This window comes from Marmota flaviventris, chromosome 8 (genome assembly GCF_047511675.1).
Source record: "Marmota flaviventris isolate mMarFla1 chromosome 8, mMarFla1.hap1, whole genome shotgun sequence".
NCBI classification, from domain to species: Eukaryota; Metazoa; Chordata; class Mammalia; order Rodentia; family Sciuridae; genus Marmota; species Marmota flaviventris.
Genome location: NC_092505.1, coordinates 17,883,801 through 17,903,098, shown reverse-complemented (window position 1 = coordinate 17,903,098; position 19,298 = coordinate 17,883,801).

Sequence of the window (19,298 nt, the reverse complement as noted above, 5' to 3'; positions counted from 1 at the left end):
GTGATGCCTGCTGGAATCCCACCTACTCTAGAGGCTTCTGCCCTTGTGCTTCCTATGTATAGTCCTGGACCAGTCGTCAGCAATCTAAAGACAATGCCTTCCCCATTTGGGCCACACTGAAATGAAATCCTTTTCTGTGTTCCACCGTGCATCTTTCTGCTATTTGGATTTTGGACATCAGTGGTCGGACCTAGTCTTTTAGAAACTCCAGAGCCTGTCCTTTGGGTCTAGAATTCTAGTAACAATCATCCAAAATAACTTAAGTCATGTTCCTGGGCTACAGTCATGTATTTAGTGCTCAAAATAAATCACTTTTATTTTCTCTTTTAAAGCAGAGTAGCTATTTATGTCGACACAACTACAGTTGGGAGTTGACCAAAACTAACCAAATTTGTTAATTTGTTTTGGAGCAAATTTCTTGTGTATTTTAAGAAATAATTTTGAAATCCTCAGTTAACTACTAAAAAAATAATACGGGAGATGTACTTTTCTTCTAGCTGAAGACTTTGGAAAGCTAACTTTGGAAAGGAAGAAATATTTGGGAACTGAACATCAGCTGTACATACATTACACTAGAATGTGGAATTCAAAATGATTTGAATTCCAGAAAAAAATGAGCTTTTGGCAAAAGAATGCATTTCATAATCCCTGGGAAGGAGTTTGGCATGAGACAGAATGCAATCACCATAAAAAAGAAACTCACTGAATATTGAACAGAGACAAAAATCTTAAAATAAGCCAATGATAATAACACTTGTATTTCCCAGGTCTATCCACTCTTATGAAAGTCAGAGGTATCATTTAGTTTTAAATCTGTTCTATTTTATGGGATAGGTAGGTATTTGTTTTGTTTTATCTTTTTTTAATCTTTTTTTGAAGTACTTTTTGGTTGTCAGTGGACTTTTTTTTATTTATTTAAATATGGTGCTGAGAATCAAACCCAGTGCCTCACACATACTAGGCAAGCCCCTCACCACTGAACCACAACCCCAGCCCCTACTTTTTATTCATCTTTAACTTTTATGTATATATTTTATATATTACTTTATAATATTTTAAAATAAAGCTTAAAAATGAAATGGGTTATTTAGAAAAATATAATTGGTAAACTAGATAAAAATGTACATGCATTTGCTAAAGACTAGGGATAGACTCCTTATAAAGGTAATCTCCGAAGTTCAAGTATCTGGCAGTTATAGACCAGGAATGAATTCAAGTTATACCTCATTCAGTGTTGAGCAGGTTCAGGAATACAAGATAGGCAGACAGGAAAAACTTGTTTACAGGGATCTAAGATTCCCAGCAATTCATAGCATTTCAAGGTCAAAGGAATTTTCCAAGTCTCATTTCCAACAATAAGAACTCACAATGGCTTTTGGCATTGTAACCTAACCAAATGCCTCAATTTAAGACTAAGTTCTAAGCAGGATTCCCTGACCACTCCCTTCCCAGGAAGAAAGAATTGTTCCATCCACTGTCTTCCCATATTGCTTTATTATATTTTTCTTTGCACTTAAGACAATCATGTATACCATAGCTTATGTGTCCATATATCTGTGTTCATTAGTGTGTGAAAATTTCTCACTGGATAAATTTTGTGTGTTTAATTAAAGGAATGAAGGCAGGAAGATGGATCATTAGTTAGCCTGTATCAAAAGTGCAAAAGTAAATAAGTCAATCAATGTTTAAGTATGTAGAATGGAATTATCAGTGTGATCTCCCCACTATCTTTCCTTTCATCTTTTTGCATTATCTTCTGTGTTTTCATGCTTGTCTTCTCTTCCTGGAAAGCATTTTGCTTTATTTGCCCCCAAATCCATCCCCCTATAATAGCCTCTCTCACAATTCCAATCCACAGGAGTCATCCTTCTTCTTATACAGGGTGACTACACTTATTATAAATACTACTGGTGGTTAGAGGTTAAAGAGCTCTTTCCTCCCTACACATGATGTACTGGTAGTTAATATGCATGCTGGAGATATGCTGTCGAGCCATTGGTTAATCATGGCAAAGAGCAGAGAGAAGACCCTGCATCAGATGGGGGCCAATCCTGATAGTGTGAGCATTAACAGCCTTGGCTCAAAATTTCCTCTTATCTTCAATGAACTGATTACTCTAAAGAAATAATTCAATGTAAAGTAGTATCATGCAACTCCAGTCTAAAACAATGGGGTTCCAATAGTTCTTGTGCATCCAATAGAAGCAACATAAGATGAGCAGGATATATCCTACTAAATAGATGTATTATTTTATTTGGTTTATTATTATTCTGTTCTTCTGGCTTTAACATGTATTTTTTGCTCATTTTCTTGAATGTCATAGAAATTTAACCACAATAATTATTTGTTATAATTGATTTATTATTGCTTAAGCATAATCTTTTATTCATGGTTACTTGTGTTCCTTTCTAAATGTTTGGTTTCAGCATTACGTTTTTTTTCTACACTTGCAGTTATAAACATATGTGAATCTAATATAGGGATGTGAATGAGCTCTTAATAAAAATGATTAAAACATTGTAAAGAGCTCAGCTGTTAATGGGAGAAGGAATGATATAAACAGTCTTTTTCAGAATGAGTTCCAAAATGGCACAAAACAGAAAACCATAAACACCTCACCTCAATAATATTCTAACAATTTGTAGTGGAAAATTAGCCTCTCAATTCCTACCAACTTCTCCCAGGTCTTCAACACCTCTCATTAACACCTGAAGCACAGCCGAGGAGGCAGCCCTCTGATCATTTCATGATGCCATAATCATTCGGAAAAGAGCTAATCCCTAAACTCAGGCTTGAGCGGGTACATAGAAAAAGCAATCTATCTGTTTTAAAGGCTAAAAAACAATCATCATCTTTATGTGCTTTTCTCATCCTTCGTGCAATTTCATCTATAATACCCTGGAAATTTCAGTAGGAAAGGTATATTTTATGAGGTAGAAAATTTTATTTTTTATTTTCCCAGGATGTTCCTATTACTAATCTCTGATTTTATTAAATCCTATTGTGATATTTTTCCTGCAATAGAGCCTATGAAAAGTACAATTCTTCAGAAATCTCATTGAAACCAGCTCATGAACTGCTTCCGGATTTATTCCTGCATGAACAGTGTTGCCCACCTCTTCCCTGCTCACAGCATGCACCCTCCATGATGGCTGAGGGAGAAATCAGATTTGCAATCTGCCAGGCAGTAAGAAGGGCATTTCTCTTTTTAATCTAAAATCTTAAGTATTATTTAGATGTGTTAATATTATACTAGGTAACCTCCAGGTAAGGTTTGGAAGATTTTTAATTGGGATTTTAGTTATATATAAATAACTTTTTGGTAGAAAGGGGAATGAATACTGATGGTTTATTGCCATCACTATTTAAATAAAATTGAAAATTAAGGAATATATTTATTGAAAACCATTCATATTCCAATACTCATTTTGAAATATGGATTGGGTTGGAAAACTATGTTATTACTCTCTGAAGAACTTAAAGAGAAGCCATATTTCCAAAATAAAAATTTTCAGGTTAACTTAGGTTTACTTCTAAATAACAAATATATATGAATAATTAATGTATTATGATTCTCCCTTTATAATCTACTACTGCTCAATTTACCTACAAACAAGTAAAGGCAAATGTTTTCCTAAATCAGAGTCAAGGCAACCTCAATGTTCTGTTCATTCCATTAAAATGACAGTTTTCTTTCAAATATGCTATTTGTTGTGGTTTGCCTTGTAAAAATACTTTTCTGTCTATTCCAAAATTCTGACTTCCTGAGCTACCTTCAAAACTATTTTACCTTCTTGGATTATACCATCAAAAATCCTGCTACAGGTTGAGTATGCCTCATCTGAAAATCCAAAATCTAAAATGTTTCACAGGTCAACAGCAGACATCATCCTAGAGAAGCACAGAATGGAAACCGAAGGGCCAACTCACGATGTCATAAACCATGGATCAGGAGATATGAGAAGTGAGGCTTTTCAGGCTGAATTAAAAGAATATTCATGTCTCTTCACGTTAGGTCTAGAGTTTATATCCTGGTGCACTGGTTTTCTAATTCTGCTGTACATCAAAATCATGAAAATAATCTGAAAATAAATATAGATGTCTAGGTCCCAGCCAAGAATAACTAAATCAGAGTTTTTAACAGAGATCCCAAAACATATGTGTTTGCAGTGTCTCCATATTGTCTTTCTACTAGCCCTCTTCATGGCATAGCAACTTCATGTCTTTATATTTACAGCCTCAATCTTATTTCACCACAAAAATGTACTTGAACCTGAGTCAAACAGATGACTCATTTGTGTATAATTGAGAGGAGCATCACATCACATTAACTCTCCTTGGAAATGAGCTTCTGTGAAAAGATTTTCAAGTGCAGTATCTTCTGGTGACACAATACACTGTAATGATGTTTGACATTATGTTTATCCCATATATCATTCATTTTCTATTAGAATATTCTCAAAACTAAGACAACTTATATTTGACCTTCAAAAATGTGGAATCATCTTAAAGATCTAATGTCCCTTTGTTGGTTAAATTGACAAAGCAATGTGTTTCTTTGATTGTTACTGATTACAATTAGATTTGGTTTAATTCATTTTCTATCATGCTCATGAGTTCATCTTGAAAAAAATATTGCAGTTTTCACTAGAAAAGCTTGAACTCAGGTAAGTCATTTATTTTGTGCCCATATATTTTTGTGTGTGCTAACAAAAGCAATTTAAAAGAGAACTCTCAGTAATTTGCCATACACAAACCAAGAATCAGTCTGGACCATCCATGGCATACTGGTATATGTGTTCACCCTTGGCAGTCATGACCCAGAGCCAAGGAGATGTTGGAGGGGAAATAAGGAGAAGGTTCTGCTTTCATTCTTCACATGCATGCCAAGGTCTGGCTTTATACTTAATGAGTTTAGCTCTCTGGTTTGAGAATTCACTCTGCCAGCCAGGGTAGGTGGTTGGGGGGACTGGATGGGAAATGGCTAGTGGGAAACTCAGTAATAAGCATGAGACAAGAGTGGTCATGATGCGGGGAAGAGATAATGGCACTTTGCTCTTGGATGATGGTGTTGAGATAGAGGATAATAGAAGGAATTCGGAGGTAGAGACTAAGGGATTACAGGTTAGATTGGAAGTAGAAGGTAAGGAATAAAGATATGTTTCTGGATTCCTGAAATAGATAACTGAGTAGATATGGGTCTGTTAACTGACACAGGGGGGTCCTAAATGTCTCAAGGGAAATGTAGAATATGTGATTATTGCTGCCCTTCTGAAACCAAAAGTGTTCTGAAGACAAAATTCATGTATGGTGAATAGAAGCATTTGCAAGGATAATTGGGAACAGCAATTCTGCGCAAATTATACTCTGGTTCTGCTTTATTCTGCCTGAGACCTGGACTCCATAATTTTAATTGTTCCAACTCATTCCCTACCTCCCTTGACCTAATTGTTTGTGTGCTGTGTTTGTCTGGGCTGTGCTTTCTGCCAGAAATGCCCCTACTTGTCAACTTTTCCCATATTCTACTCCATAACCCTCTGAAGATTCTTACTGTTCCAACTCTGGTCCCAGTCTAGGCATCATTTAGTAGCAATGCCAGACCATCTCAGACCTGAAGAATCAGAACTTGCCTGGTAAAATGATGCCCATGTGATTCATATATGCCTTAATGATTTAAAAGCATTGTAAATAACTCTTGTTCAGCCCAGAGGCCAATTCCTTCAAAATCCTTCCTGACCTTCCCTCCCACCCCAGCTTGCTTCTGGGACAAATAATCAGGCATAGTTCCAGTGAAGAGTGTAGATATCACATATGATTCTCTCTAGTCTATGAGTCTTTTCTAGTGACTATGCACTCTAGTAGGTTAAACATGACATTCATCTTGGTGTCCATTACTAGAAGCACCATATTGACTTAATATATATTATAAAGGCAATCTTAGGAATCTTAATCCTGCACTTGAGCCCTTGCTGGACCTGCTGTTCCAGTCCCTACTGTGGGAGCAACTGACAGGTAATATCACGTGGTCATGAGGACTTTCAGGTATTATAGAAACCAAGTGGAAGTTCAAGACAAATATAGCTTACTCCATTCTCAATTCCCAGAAAAGAAAACTCTTGCTAAGGTATAGCTACACTTTGATGAGTTTTCAAATGATTTTACTGATTAAGACTTTACTAAGCCTTATCTAAAGTAGTTCTAAACAATATAAAGGAGTTACTAAAAAAAAATCTAAGTCATCCTTCATTCCTTTTCCCTGCCTATACAAAAAGAACCCTAGCCAAGCACAGCCCCAGACTGTTTTCTCTGTGTCCGTTACATTACTCAGGACCAGCTCCCTATGGTTATTTTGATATTCATCAGGAATTCACTCTAAGATTTTAATTGCCTGTAATTAGATTTTATTTTTTATCATTAGTAGGCTGTGTCATTCTCCAGGCTCCAGTGTCTATTTATTCTTTGTTTTCTCCCACCCTTTTTTTTCCATTGCAGTTTCTCAGTTAAGTGGTTCCAGATTTTGCTGAAGATGAGAGTCTTCATTCAAACTTTCCATTAATTTCTTTTGAAGCTGTTTTCCTTTGGTCTGTGATGCTTTTAAGATGTGCTTCTGTCAGTCACTTGTGAAAGTTTAGGAGGCTTGTTCAACTTTCATTAGCTTTTCATGTCCTTTTTCAAGAATGTCCATTGTATCAAGTGATGACCTGTTCAGATTTTTAAATGTCAACAAATATAGAGTTGGTAAAATCAGAGACTTGGCCTAAACTAAAGAAAGTCTAAATTTGTTAAATTTTGAGACACGAGACACTTCCATCTTAAGAATGCCAATAGCAGGTCAAAGGGAGAAATTAAGATGAAATTAGATAAGAAAGATTTGGGGGCATGACTTTGGATAATTTAAGGAGAGTTTTTTCAAGGTGAGGAACTTGGAAGATTTGAGAAAGTTTACAAGATAATAGTTTAGGACAGTTGGACAGAGTGAGTCAAGGGCCCTGGATGAGTTTGGATAAATAGATTATTATCCTAAAAGACAATTCTCTTCCCAGGTGAGTAGACTATTTGCTCTAATACTTTGATTAACAACCATTCCCTAAAGCAGTGACACAACTTACTTACTTGCAGTCTAATATCACAGCCTAAAATTTTTCTGCCACAAATAGTTATCATGTTGATAGGTGGTCTTAGTTCTTAGTCTCTGTACAAGTTACATACTTCAATACCCAGAATCCAAATTATTCTCAGTCCACTCCTCTAGGAACTTCAGCTGTCATTTCCATTTGATAACAATTCATTCAATGCTCAGAGATTAATTTCCAATTTCTTTCCATGGCCCATTAGATATCTCCTTTTGGAAAACACTTCAAAACAAAATAATTTTTGTGTCCATAACAGTGACATATCAATTTGTCACAAGAAAATGGTTGGGATTTTTTAAATGGCTCATAATACATTTTTCATGATGTTGTCATTATGAAATATATAACACTAATATTTATTTATAGAGAGACTTCTAGATTACATGCACATGTGTGACTGTGCCTGCTTGTAGGTGTACACATGTGTATATCTGAAGCTCATGTTGAAATGTTTTATTTTGAAACTTTTACAACTAGAAAGAATATATACAACTCCATAACATTACATTTTTTAATGGACAAGTTGATGTGTTGGAAATAATAGTGTTCACAAAATAACATTTTCTGTGTGCTTCTTGATTCCTGCAGAGCCAGATGTGGTGGTGCGCACCTGTAATCTCGGCAGCTCAGGAAATTGAGGCAGGAGGTCACAAGTTCAAGGCAAGCCTCAGCAATTTAGCAAAGCCCTAGGCAACTTAGTGAGATCCTGTCTCAATATAAAAAATAAAAAGGGTTGAGTATGTGGCTTAGTAGTTAAGCATCCCTGGGTTAAAAGATTCCACCAGAGGTCTAATGAATCACATATGAATATCTGGGTTCTGTATTCTGCTTCAGAAAAAAAACAATTCTAAATCTATCTTCCCCTTCAATTCAAGTAATTTTACTTTTGGGTCTATGCCATTCAAAAAATGAATAAAAACAGGGCATAGTTGATGAAGGCAGAACATGATGTAGTTTGGAAGTCACTGAGTGAAATCTAATTTTAAAATGTAAAGTAAGAGCAAGAGCCAAGAAAAGGAAATTGTTTTCATTCCTCTGTATACCCAGCAAGTTCATGATTATGACTTTACTGAATACTTAATACATCAACCTGGCTATTTACCATAGTTGATTTGGGAGCAGCTAGAACATCTTAAATTCTAAAGCCCCAAGAGAGTTATGTGTTAAGAAACTAGATGTCATTACAAGCAAGAAGCACAGATGGAGCATGAATACTATTCTTCCTTAGTCACTTTTTTCAGACTTTAAATACCCAAAATCTAATGATAGATCTCTAGAATTATTTGCAACATAGCAAATTAAAATTCTCACAGATTAAAAATAAAATATTTTGCCTTGGAAAGTTGTGAGGTCTTTTCATATTAGATTCACTTCTACATAACTAGCCCTTTACTCTAAATTATCATAGCATTTATATATTTGCGTCAAAACCCCTTATAATACACTTACTGATGAATTGTGTTAAAACTATTTCCCCACAATTTCCACAGCAGGTGCTGCCTTTCTCTAGTTAAATCTCCCCTAAAGGACCAATTTATGCCTTAAAAAATCTAGGACAGTGAGTTCATACATCAGAACTGAGTATTTTTCACAACATTCTGAATTCATCATAGCTTTGCTCTAGGATAACTCTAGGAGTCCCTGTCACAGAAAAGTTATCAAAAGTCAACATTTGCAAATGCTAGCATTTGACTGTTTCTGCAACCTAGCAAATGCAGAAAAATGCCAACGTGACTAACTTATCAGGGAAGATATAAAGGACAATGCTTTATCCTGAGATTATGTCAATCAAATGCTGATCTTAGATGTCACTCAACAGTACAATTTAGCAATTAATTTTGGCTAGTCAATTAGAACAGGTACTACACCAGATGCTTAATATTTTCATGTAACCCAAGAAATAAATTTTATATTTATATATTAAAAGCTTTCTTTTCTAGGAAATGGTGGCAGTATTAAATTTCAGTGTTTTTCTCTTTGTTTTAATTTAATCTAGACTTAGTTGAACAACAGCATTGACAACCCTATGTCAGTCCTCTTTCTTTAAAGTAAAAATAAATTTTATGGATTAATGACATCCTAAAAGCCTGGGAACCATAAAAACTACTTTTTGCACCTCCATCTCCATAAGACTCCTAAAAATGTATTTATTTCTCAGCTTTCAAAATTTTATCCTATAGTTCAGTCTCCATGCATGCACTCTTGTGTCCTAGAAAGTTAATGGAAACAAACAAACAAAGAATCTAGCTCACCTTCTTTGCAAATTTTAAATAACTCAATTCTGAAATAGGAAACATGACCTAAAACAAGAGAAAAATAAGTATAGCAACTAAAAATAAACTCTGCCTGAAACTTTCCATTTTATGCATGCTACTTTAAATGTAATACCAAAAAATCAAAATACTGAGATATGTTGAAGTGTATGCTAATTTATTCCTTCAGCTATTCATAAGCATAGCTAAAATGGGATATTTAAAGTAAAATATAAATTTAGTACAGGGAATATAAATTTTAGAACCATACAATCTTAAAGTGAGGTAAGATCATAAAGTCAGTTAGCTTAAACCTAAGAAGTTTAGTCTTGATGCCGATATTTACTTTCCTGCCTTCTTAGTTCTGCTTAGTTACACATAACTCTAAATGTTCACCCTCTCACACAGCTTCCCCTGCTGTTATAGTTCTACTCTTTCAAAAATTCTACCTAAAATTGAACCTGAGTATTCAGCTATTAATCTCATTTTGATACTCAGTGTACAGCCTGCAAATTTTTTTGAGGGGCAGGGGACATACCAGGGATTGAGTTCAAGGTCACTTGACCATTGAGCCTCATCCGCAGCCCTATTTTGTATTTTATTTAGAGACAGGGTCGCACTCAGTTGCTTACCACCTCACTTTTGCTGAGGCTGGCTTTGAACTCATGATCCTCCTGCTTAAGACTCCTGAGCTGCCAGGATTATAAGTGTACAACCCAGAGCCCAGCTACCTCAATTTTTTTTTTTTCCTGAAACAAAATATCATTTTAAATATCTTAGGTTATTAGATTTAGGTTAAAAGATTAAGATTATTTGGGAAATCTTCTACCAAGAATTCCAAGCTCCTAACCGGAGATCTGTTTATTTACTTCACACACCTCAATTGTACAATGTGCTTTCTTGGAGTTGTTTTAAATGTCCATTTTCCTTGCAAAACTCACAGTCATAGATTTGTTTCTTTATGGGCCATTTTCTGCTATTTGTAAAAGTGGCACTGGGACATATTTCTTGCTTCTTAAGTCACATTCTTGTTTTCTTGTTCCTTTTAACACATAACCAACTCAACTGCCTCTGACACAGAAGAATTCTTCTAAGTTTCAGACAGCAGGAGAGTATTGTATTCAGGATGCAGTGAGCCCTTTCATTTTCCCCTTTAAAGTTATAGACCTCTATTTCCTTCTACTATCCCTAATGGTATAGCACCACTAATTGTTTGGATACCATGAGCACTAATTGCTTGGATACCAAGATACCTGAGAATAGCTTATTTGCAGACCTTACCTTTGTTTCTTTATCCACCTCTTGAATAGATAGCATGGTTAAAGGCAGTGATCTGTTGTCTGTGTGTCATGTTGGCCTTATGATTAGTTTGTTTTTTCCTTGTCCCCTCCACAGAAATGTTCTTTGTTTTTAAACTCATGATTTGCGGGTTATATATGATAGTTACATTTATATGTGAACTTGAGTAGGCCAGAGATTCTGTTGTTGATTAAACATTGGTCTAATCAACTTTCAAAATGTGAATATTCAAATGTGAATAACATTTAAGTAAATAGACACTAACTAAAATATATTTCCCTCCATGATGTACCTCACTCAATCAGCTGAAGATCTTAAGAGCAAATTCTGAGGTTTCCTGAGGAGCAAATAATTGTCCTCAAGAAGGTAGCACAGAAACTAAACTGTCTGAGACTTTAACTCCTGTTCTGTGAAATTCAGACTCAAAACTACATAGACTCTTGTATGAATTTCCAGCCTACCATTCTGCTCTATCGATTTTGGATTTATGAAAAACGGTAATCCTTTGAGCCTATTCCTATTGTGTGCATATGTATTTCTCTGGAAAACATTAAATATTATAGTCTATATGTATTTTGATATAACGTGTAAAACAAAAAGATAGATGATAGATATACCCTGCTATAAAGATAGGGAATAGAGGTTCAAGAAAACTACTTTTCAAGTTAGCTAAGCTAATTAGTGCATATGCATAAAACAGAATTAAAAACATAATCAGTACATACTCAAAAAATTACATAAACCCTTCTTCTATCCAAGATTTGTAGTCTTCCAGTAACTCTTTCACTCTTCTTAATTTACTGAAAATATTTTGAACTGTTAAGTCAATACCCTTATCAAAATTATTACAAGGAAAGTATCTGCTATTGCCAAAAAGATGTGCATTTTTATGTGTTGATTCTCATAAAATCCTGAGAAGGTAGATCAGGGTGTTCAGTTCATTTTTCTCTTAGCACTAACCATTCTTCCATGTTTCTTCTTTATCTTCTTGGAAACCAGAGCTTCTGTGGATAAGTTTCTTTTTATTTATTCAGCTGATAAACAAAGATGGGAAAAGAGAGTGAAGATACCAGATTTCATGAAGATCTCATTTTTTTTATTGTGCATGCATCTAACATAAAATGTTTGTAATGATCATCAGAAGCTTTAGCCAAGAGAGTAGAACCATGGTAACAGGTAAAAGAAAATCATATCCCTTTGTGAATTTCTTTCTTAAATATCCCCTTTGATCCACCAGTGATGCAATTCATTTTATTTCCTAAACATCTGCCAAATCTATCCACATCTCTTCATTTCTACTCTCTTTCATTCACTATCAAGGATTTATCTTGCTTCCCTCTTTGAAATGCTCTCTGCAATCCTTTGGCCTATTTTTTATTGAAAACCCACCACCAACATCTATCCCTCTGATATTCATTAATAAAAAGACTAAACTCATAAATGTAATCTACAAAACTGAATAATATGCCCATCAACTGTCCTCTCAGCCTCATATGAAACTATTCTTTTCCTACATTTCTATGCTTTAAGCCTTAGGAGTTCTTTGAGTCTATTCTGAAACTTTAAACTCAAAACATTGCAGAGGCTGTCAACAAAAACAACAATCTTAAGAACCTTCCCCAAATGTTATCCTTCATAGAAGCAATGATATAATTGTCAATAAGTTGTCAGAATTAATGTTTACAAAACTCTGGAAGCTAACAAGATACTTAAGAATCTAAAGAGTGTTGATTGAAGAAAAATTACTCAACCTTGGCAAGAATTGCAAGCTTTATAGTGATTTAATTTACCTTTGTCTCAATCCTCACTGTCCGGTTCTATGATAGTCTTGAAAATCAAAACCCTATAACCATGACGAAAACCAAAAGCCTAGGAGTCCCTGGAGATGACAGAGATCTAACAAAGTCTCATTTCTGAGAATTGCTCTTATTTGACCCATCAGGTCATTTCTTGGAAGACCTCCTTGAAAGACTGTCCCAATCTGACTAAGATATCCTCATTGTAAAACCCTTTTTTTCCCCCTTGTTGAAAACAATTATAGGCAACAGTTTAACTTCACGATGCCTGAAGCAATGACAAATGTTATGGGGAGAAGAATAAACTAGCCAAAAAACATAAAATTAAATTTTCAAGAATAAGATGTCTGTGAAGATTTCAAAGTATCTGACACATTTCTGGGATTCTAGAGAGCCACCAATATGTGTGTGTGTGTGTGTGCGTGTGTGTGTGTGTATGTAGCAGGTGGTAGGGGACACATTTCCAAGGCCATGAACATCTTCAGAAATAACCTCATGAGATCCCAACTTCTCACCTTGGCTTAGCTTGAAGCTGTATTCAAAGAGGATATGAAGGCTGAGGCAGAGGTGTCACACATAGTCAGAATCTTGAAGGTGTGCCACAGTCGGCACACAGAGCTCTTGGCAAAGATGGGGAAACATTGACTCAGGGTCTATATAATAAACTTCTGTCCAATGACCATATCACCACTAGTCTAACTAAACAGACAACTCAGTGGCTCTATACAATTAAGAATATAGATTATATAGATTTATTTTTAAAAAGTCACCAAATAAACAAAAACTACAACCAAAAAAATCATGCAGAGGTGGATCTGACTTCCACACTTGCCACGTTCCTTATTTAAAATACATGGTTTTCAACAGCAAAATAAAATAAATATAAAATATACAAAGAAGTAAGGACATATGACTCACACACAGGGAAAAAATATTAATCAATAGAAAGTGGCTTTAGGAAGTCCAGCATGGGCCAGACTAAAACATATGTACATCAGCTACTTTAAATATTTTCAAATAACTAAAGAAAATTATTTCTTAAGACTGGGAATAATGTTTCATCAAATAAAGACCATAAGAGAAATTTTAAAATAAATAATCAAATACAAGGGATGTGTTGTTGTTGTTGTTGTTAAGAACTACAACTAAAATGAAAAGTTGTATAAAAGTTCAAGATACAACTGCATAAAGAAATAATTATGAACCTGAGTTGGGCACATGATGTAGATATGACCTGACAAGAACAGCAAAAAGAAAGACAGAGGAAAAGAGGCATGTGGGAAAAAAGATTTTGTATAAATTTGAAATGTGGTTGTTATTTATCCTAACTAGATGTTAACTGGACTAACCACTAAGAAAATACAAAATATATATATAAATACTTAATGATAAATAACTCAATTAAAAAGAGGGAAAAGAGGTTTGGGCTATAGCTCAGCGGTAGCGCACTTGCCTGGCATGTATGAGGCACTGGGTTCTATTCTCAGCACCGCATATAAATGAATAAAATAAAGGTCTATCAATAGCTTAAAAATATATTTTTAAAAAAAGAGGGAGGAAACATTCAGATAAATAGTTCTCAAAAATATGTCCAAATAGCCAAAAAATGCATGGCAATTTGATCAATATCACTAGTCATTAAGGAAATACAAATGAAGCCCAGAATGAATTAAGAATTTATAACAACTAGTATGTCTTCAAAAAAGAAAGAAAGAGAGAAAGAAAGAAAGAAGAGAGAAAGAAAGACTGTCAATAATAAGTGTTGGAAAAGATATAAAGAATTTGGAACTATAAAGTAATGGGATTGTAATGTAATATAGTTACTTTGGAAAATATTTGGCAATTTCTGAAAAATTAAAGATTGTGTTACCATATGATTGCTCTTAGATACACAGCCAAAGAACTGAAAATTTATGTCCACACTAACATTTTTACATGACTGTTCATAGTAACATTATTCATAATAGCCAAAAAGTGTAAATTATTGGAATATCTGTTACATGATGAATGTGATAAATAAAATGAGCATATTCATATAATGGAGAATTATTGGGCTATAAAACAATAAAGTATTAATGCATGCTACATGGATTATCTTTAAAAAATTTATTATAACCAAAAAAAAGTCAGATTCAAAGTTTCCATTTTGTGTAATTCTATTTATATGAAATTCCCACCAAAAGAAAATTCACAGAAACAGAAAATAGTTTAGTGTATGGCAGAGGGGAATTGGAAGTAATGGTAACAGATACAATGTCTTTTTGGGGAGTGACCAAAGTGTTTTGAAATTATATATTACTTATGAATATAGTAAAATGCACCAAATTGTGTATGTTAAAACAATAAGTTTTATATTTACCATGTCAATTAAAAATAATTTGAAAGTACATAGTATACCTTAGATTCATAGCAGCAGCTGTTGGTGTTGTGTTTTTATGTTTGACTTGTAGTTATTGAAAATTATCCTTTCACTAGACTGCAGTCTTCCTAAAGGCAGAAATCCCATCTATTTTTTATTTCTTTCACAGTGAGTGCTAAATAAATAAAAAGTTTATTAAATAATATAGTGGTTCATAGTGAAGCAAGCTGACATGGGCCCAGATGACATCTGACAAATTGATCAAGAACTAGAGGATTATACATCAGGCTAGAGAATATAGCATTTCCTATGTGAGACAAATACTACCCCTGATACCTGATAGTCAGCCTGTCAGCTAAAAATCATTCATTCATTTTCACCTACCATAAACATATAATTTAAAATAATTTCATTGAACCATGACAGAATTAAGACAAATAATCCTGGGTTTGAAAAATAAATATTCCATTCAAGATGAAAACTGTAAACTATAGAACCTGAGTTATAGTAAACAATGTTAAAGAACACAATATGAGCATAATAAAAGCAAAAGAAGCAAAATTATGTTATCTGTTTTAATTGAAATCTGAAAATTTCTATAAATAAAAAATTGTTAAAAAGTCAAAATACAAGATGGATGTCATATGTAATAAATTTTAACGGGTGTTTTCTTATTTTAAAAAAATCTATGTCATTTGTATTATTAGAAAAATTAAATGTAACACATATATTGACATCATTTTGTAAGATGGAGTCTTACTGATGTAATTTAGAAGGTCCTGATATAATCTGAGAAGAGTGGAGATAAAGAACTGAGTTTCACAACAATGAGATCAAACATTGCTGTGGATTGAATATGTGTGTTCTTCCCAAATTCATATGTTGATATCCTTAATTCCAATCAGATGGTATTTGGGGGTAGGGCTTCTGGGAGGTTATGAGGATGAAGTGCTCAAAATGGGATTAGTGCCTCTATGAGAAGAGACTGTTCACTTAAACTTCTTTTTAGAAATCTGAATCACTCAAAGACTTCAATTACTAATCATATATCAATATCTATATTTGGGGTTGTTAAGTTAACCATACTAATGTGAAATTTTGACTATAGAGGAAAGTAGACATGGGGTCTGCGAGAACTCTTTGCAGTATCTTAACTGTTTTTATAAATCCATAACTAGAATAAAAAGTTTGAAAAACATAAGGTACCCCAGCACTGAAGGAAAAAATAGCATGGGGCAAAACATTATGCAAATTCTATGACAGAAACTCAAACCATAAGTCTGTGTATACTACATCAACTTTCAGACTTGTGTTTCTGAAAAGGGCTCTTTACTTGACCAAACTTTAATCAGATTCTTGAACTTTCTCCTAGGCTCTCTGAGTACTTGCTTGTAAAATTCAGCTTTAGCATGGAACCCTGTAAGTCAGGGTTTAACAAGAACCTCTCAAATGGAATCACTCAGAGATAATTACCCTGACTGGGTTTCTCATCCTTCATGGTTCTACAGGGGATATGTGATCACTCTAGCTTATATTGCCGTTTTGGAACAGTTTAGCCAGAATCTCCCTCACCTCTGAGGTTACTTTTTCTTTAACATTACTCAGGTATTAGCTGGTGTCTCTGTCACCTGAAATTAATCTTTTAAATTGGCTCTATTTACTGAATCCAATTTTTGTGAGAAATCTAAGGCTGCCCCATGGTTTCTTAAAATTCCCAGGGTACTTAAGTACATACAGACATTTCTAGCTCCAAGAATCCTCTTCTGATTAATCATTGATTTTATTTTGTCTTTATTCCTGTGAAATTTCCTTCGATCCTCTCTGCTAAAGAATGAAAGAATCCTTTCATTCACACATACCGTTAAATCCTGAAAGTCACAGACTCCCAAAGCTCAATAGCTGCAGGAGTTGAAGCTTGGATACCATTATATTTGTTTTGGTTTGTATATTTAAGCTAATTCTATAGAAGAATCTATGGAGTAAATGCCTTGGACATTAAAATGTTAAGTATGTTCACAAGACCTACATATATGGAAGCAAATTGGAAGATATGTAGAATGAGCTCTCCATGTTCTCTGCTTACAGAATATCACATAATTTTCATGTCAATCAATCGGTATAATTTCAATTTTGCTTTTAAATACTTTTACATTAAGACCAGATCTAGCATGAACTAGGTCATTTTCTGTAACATCCCACCAGAACCAACCCTCTCTATGAATCAGAGTCTTTGCATGAGATGAGTCACCACATAAATACTTAACTGAAAAGAACCTTTAGAGGTTTGAGAACCAAAAATGGAGAAATGGCAAAACAGGTAAGACATTCACCCCCTAGGCCTGAGTGGCATGGAAGGAAGTTGGAATATCAGATTCAGGTGCTGAATCGGGTTTTAGGGCTCTCCAAAACTGTGTGCGGAGGAGGAAGGAATAAATACTCCATCCTTTCTCCTTCTACCTTCCAGTTTTCTTCATTCACTTCCCACTAGACAAGTACAACTGGGAACCAGAAAGAAAGAATCTATGTGAACCAGTTTCCAAAGGCACAGAGTAGGAAGACAGGAGCAGAGAACTGGAAAAAATCAGCATGCAACCTTCACTGTTAAGTATACCAAAAGCATTTGGGTACATCAAGCTTTATTAAACTTGGTCTAGGCCCACTTCTTTCTAAGACTGTGTATCTCTTTTCTCTATATCCATGTAACTTATTTCCTTACTCTATTATTCAGAGAAGTCTATCTCTACACTCACTGCTTGCCTCCAGGCTTCCATTTATTTCTGCACCATTAAAGACTGAGGATTGTGTTCTGCTGAACAACCAGCCATCTCTCCAGGTCTTCTCTTCCACAGCAGAGATATAACTGTAAGTAAGGACTTTTTAAATTTTCTTCCTTGCTATACTTCAAATTCTAGGAGAAGGAGAAATGCAATAAAATAGGAAATAAATAAGTTACTCACCACTTTAAGAAAGCATAAGTGGCAGCTATTAATTTCAGTTTTAAATATATGTCCCTAATTATATAGATGGAAAAAGAAGGAAATGAAGCAAGAATGTAATAGAGAGAAATAGATAACTCTTCAGATGCACTCAAACATTTAACACTTAATGAGCTATTATTTGTTATTTTAGTTTAAGAAAACAAATAGATTAATGAAAAGTGAACATGCCTCCTGTAGAATTGCTGATGAGATGAATGAGCTGCATCCTGGCCTTCCCATCAAGAGGCTCTGATTTTTTGTTCCCTATTATAGCCTGGAAGTTTATAAAGAATGGAATGATCAAATACTCTAATTTATCTCTAGCTTATTTATTGTGGGAGTATGAGTTTAGGTAATACAACTAGAGTAATGAAAAGTTGACTCCTCACTTACCTAGTAGTTATGGGCCATGGATGAATTTTTTTATATGGAAAATCAGGAACCTAGATGCTTTCCATTGTTTGTCTCTAACATTCTTTGGGACTGCTCTGTCATTTACATCAAGAACAATAGGAAAACTTGATTTTTTCAGGGTCAGAAGTATGCACTTTCTAGAAACATTGGCATAGGAATAGCACATCTGGCTTCCATGCATATTTCATTGGATAGAACTCAGTCACATGGCTACATCTAACTTCCAAGGAGACCAAGAAATGTATGCAGCCAATGTAACATGAATAAAAACTAGAATTTTAGGGGGTGAGTAACTCTACCCTATTGGGGTCAGGAGAATAAATATTTAAACATTCGATAATGTCTAAACAGCCACGTGAACTTTTGATATTTAAAGTTAATATTATTGCAAAGTTGACTATTACAAATTGAGTAAGTCTTTTTTATGTATGTGAATTCAAATTTTTTTGTTTTAATATAATTATAGTAATAAATAGAATAGAATTTAAAAGAATAATAATAATAGCTTTCATGTCTACCTGTAGAATAGAATTTCTGAAAATCTTAATATAATTTTCCTTTATTATTTTAATCTTAAAGGGTATATATTAATTAAGAAATAACTTCAAAAGTTTAATTGGCAATAACTCAGTTAATTTCTCTGCTAAGTAAGAGATTAAAGCAGCCAAGTTCATGATTGGTAACTTTAATTATTTTTATGCATGCCTTGCTTCTTGTTTAAGTATCATCTGTAGGTCAACACAAAATTCAATTAAGTTCATTTTTTTTCAGTCATTTAATCAATTTCTACACAGATTTCTATGTTAGGCCTCATGTTATTTTGGTGATGACAAAGTTATTAACAAGACAACAAATGATTTATAATGTAGTATCATTAATGAACTTATACCACAGGTTCGTTCAATTCACAAAATGATCAAAAAGGATTGGTCTTATTACCCCATTTTGCAGTAAGAACATTTAGAGCCAGAGGAAGCTTGAATAACTTGTCCAAGTTCTTATGGTTGGAAATAATAGAGGGATACCCCAACACCAAGTGTCATGACTACTAATATAACTAGAACTGA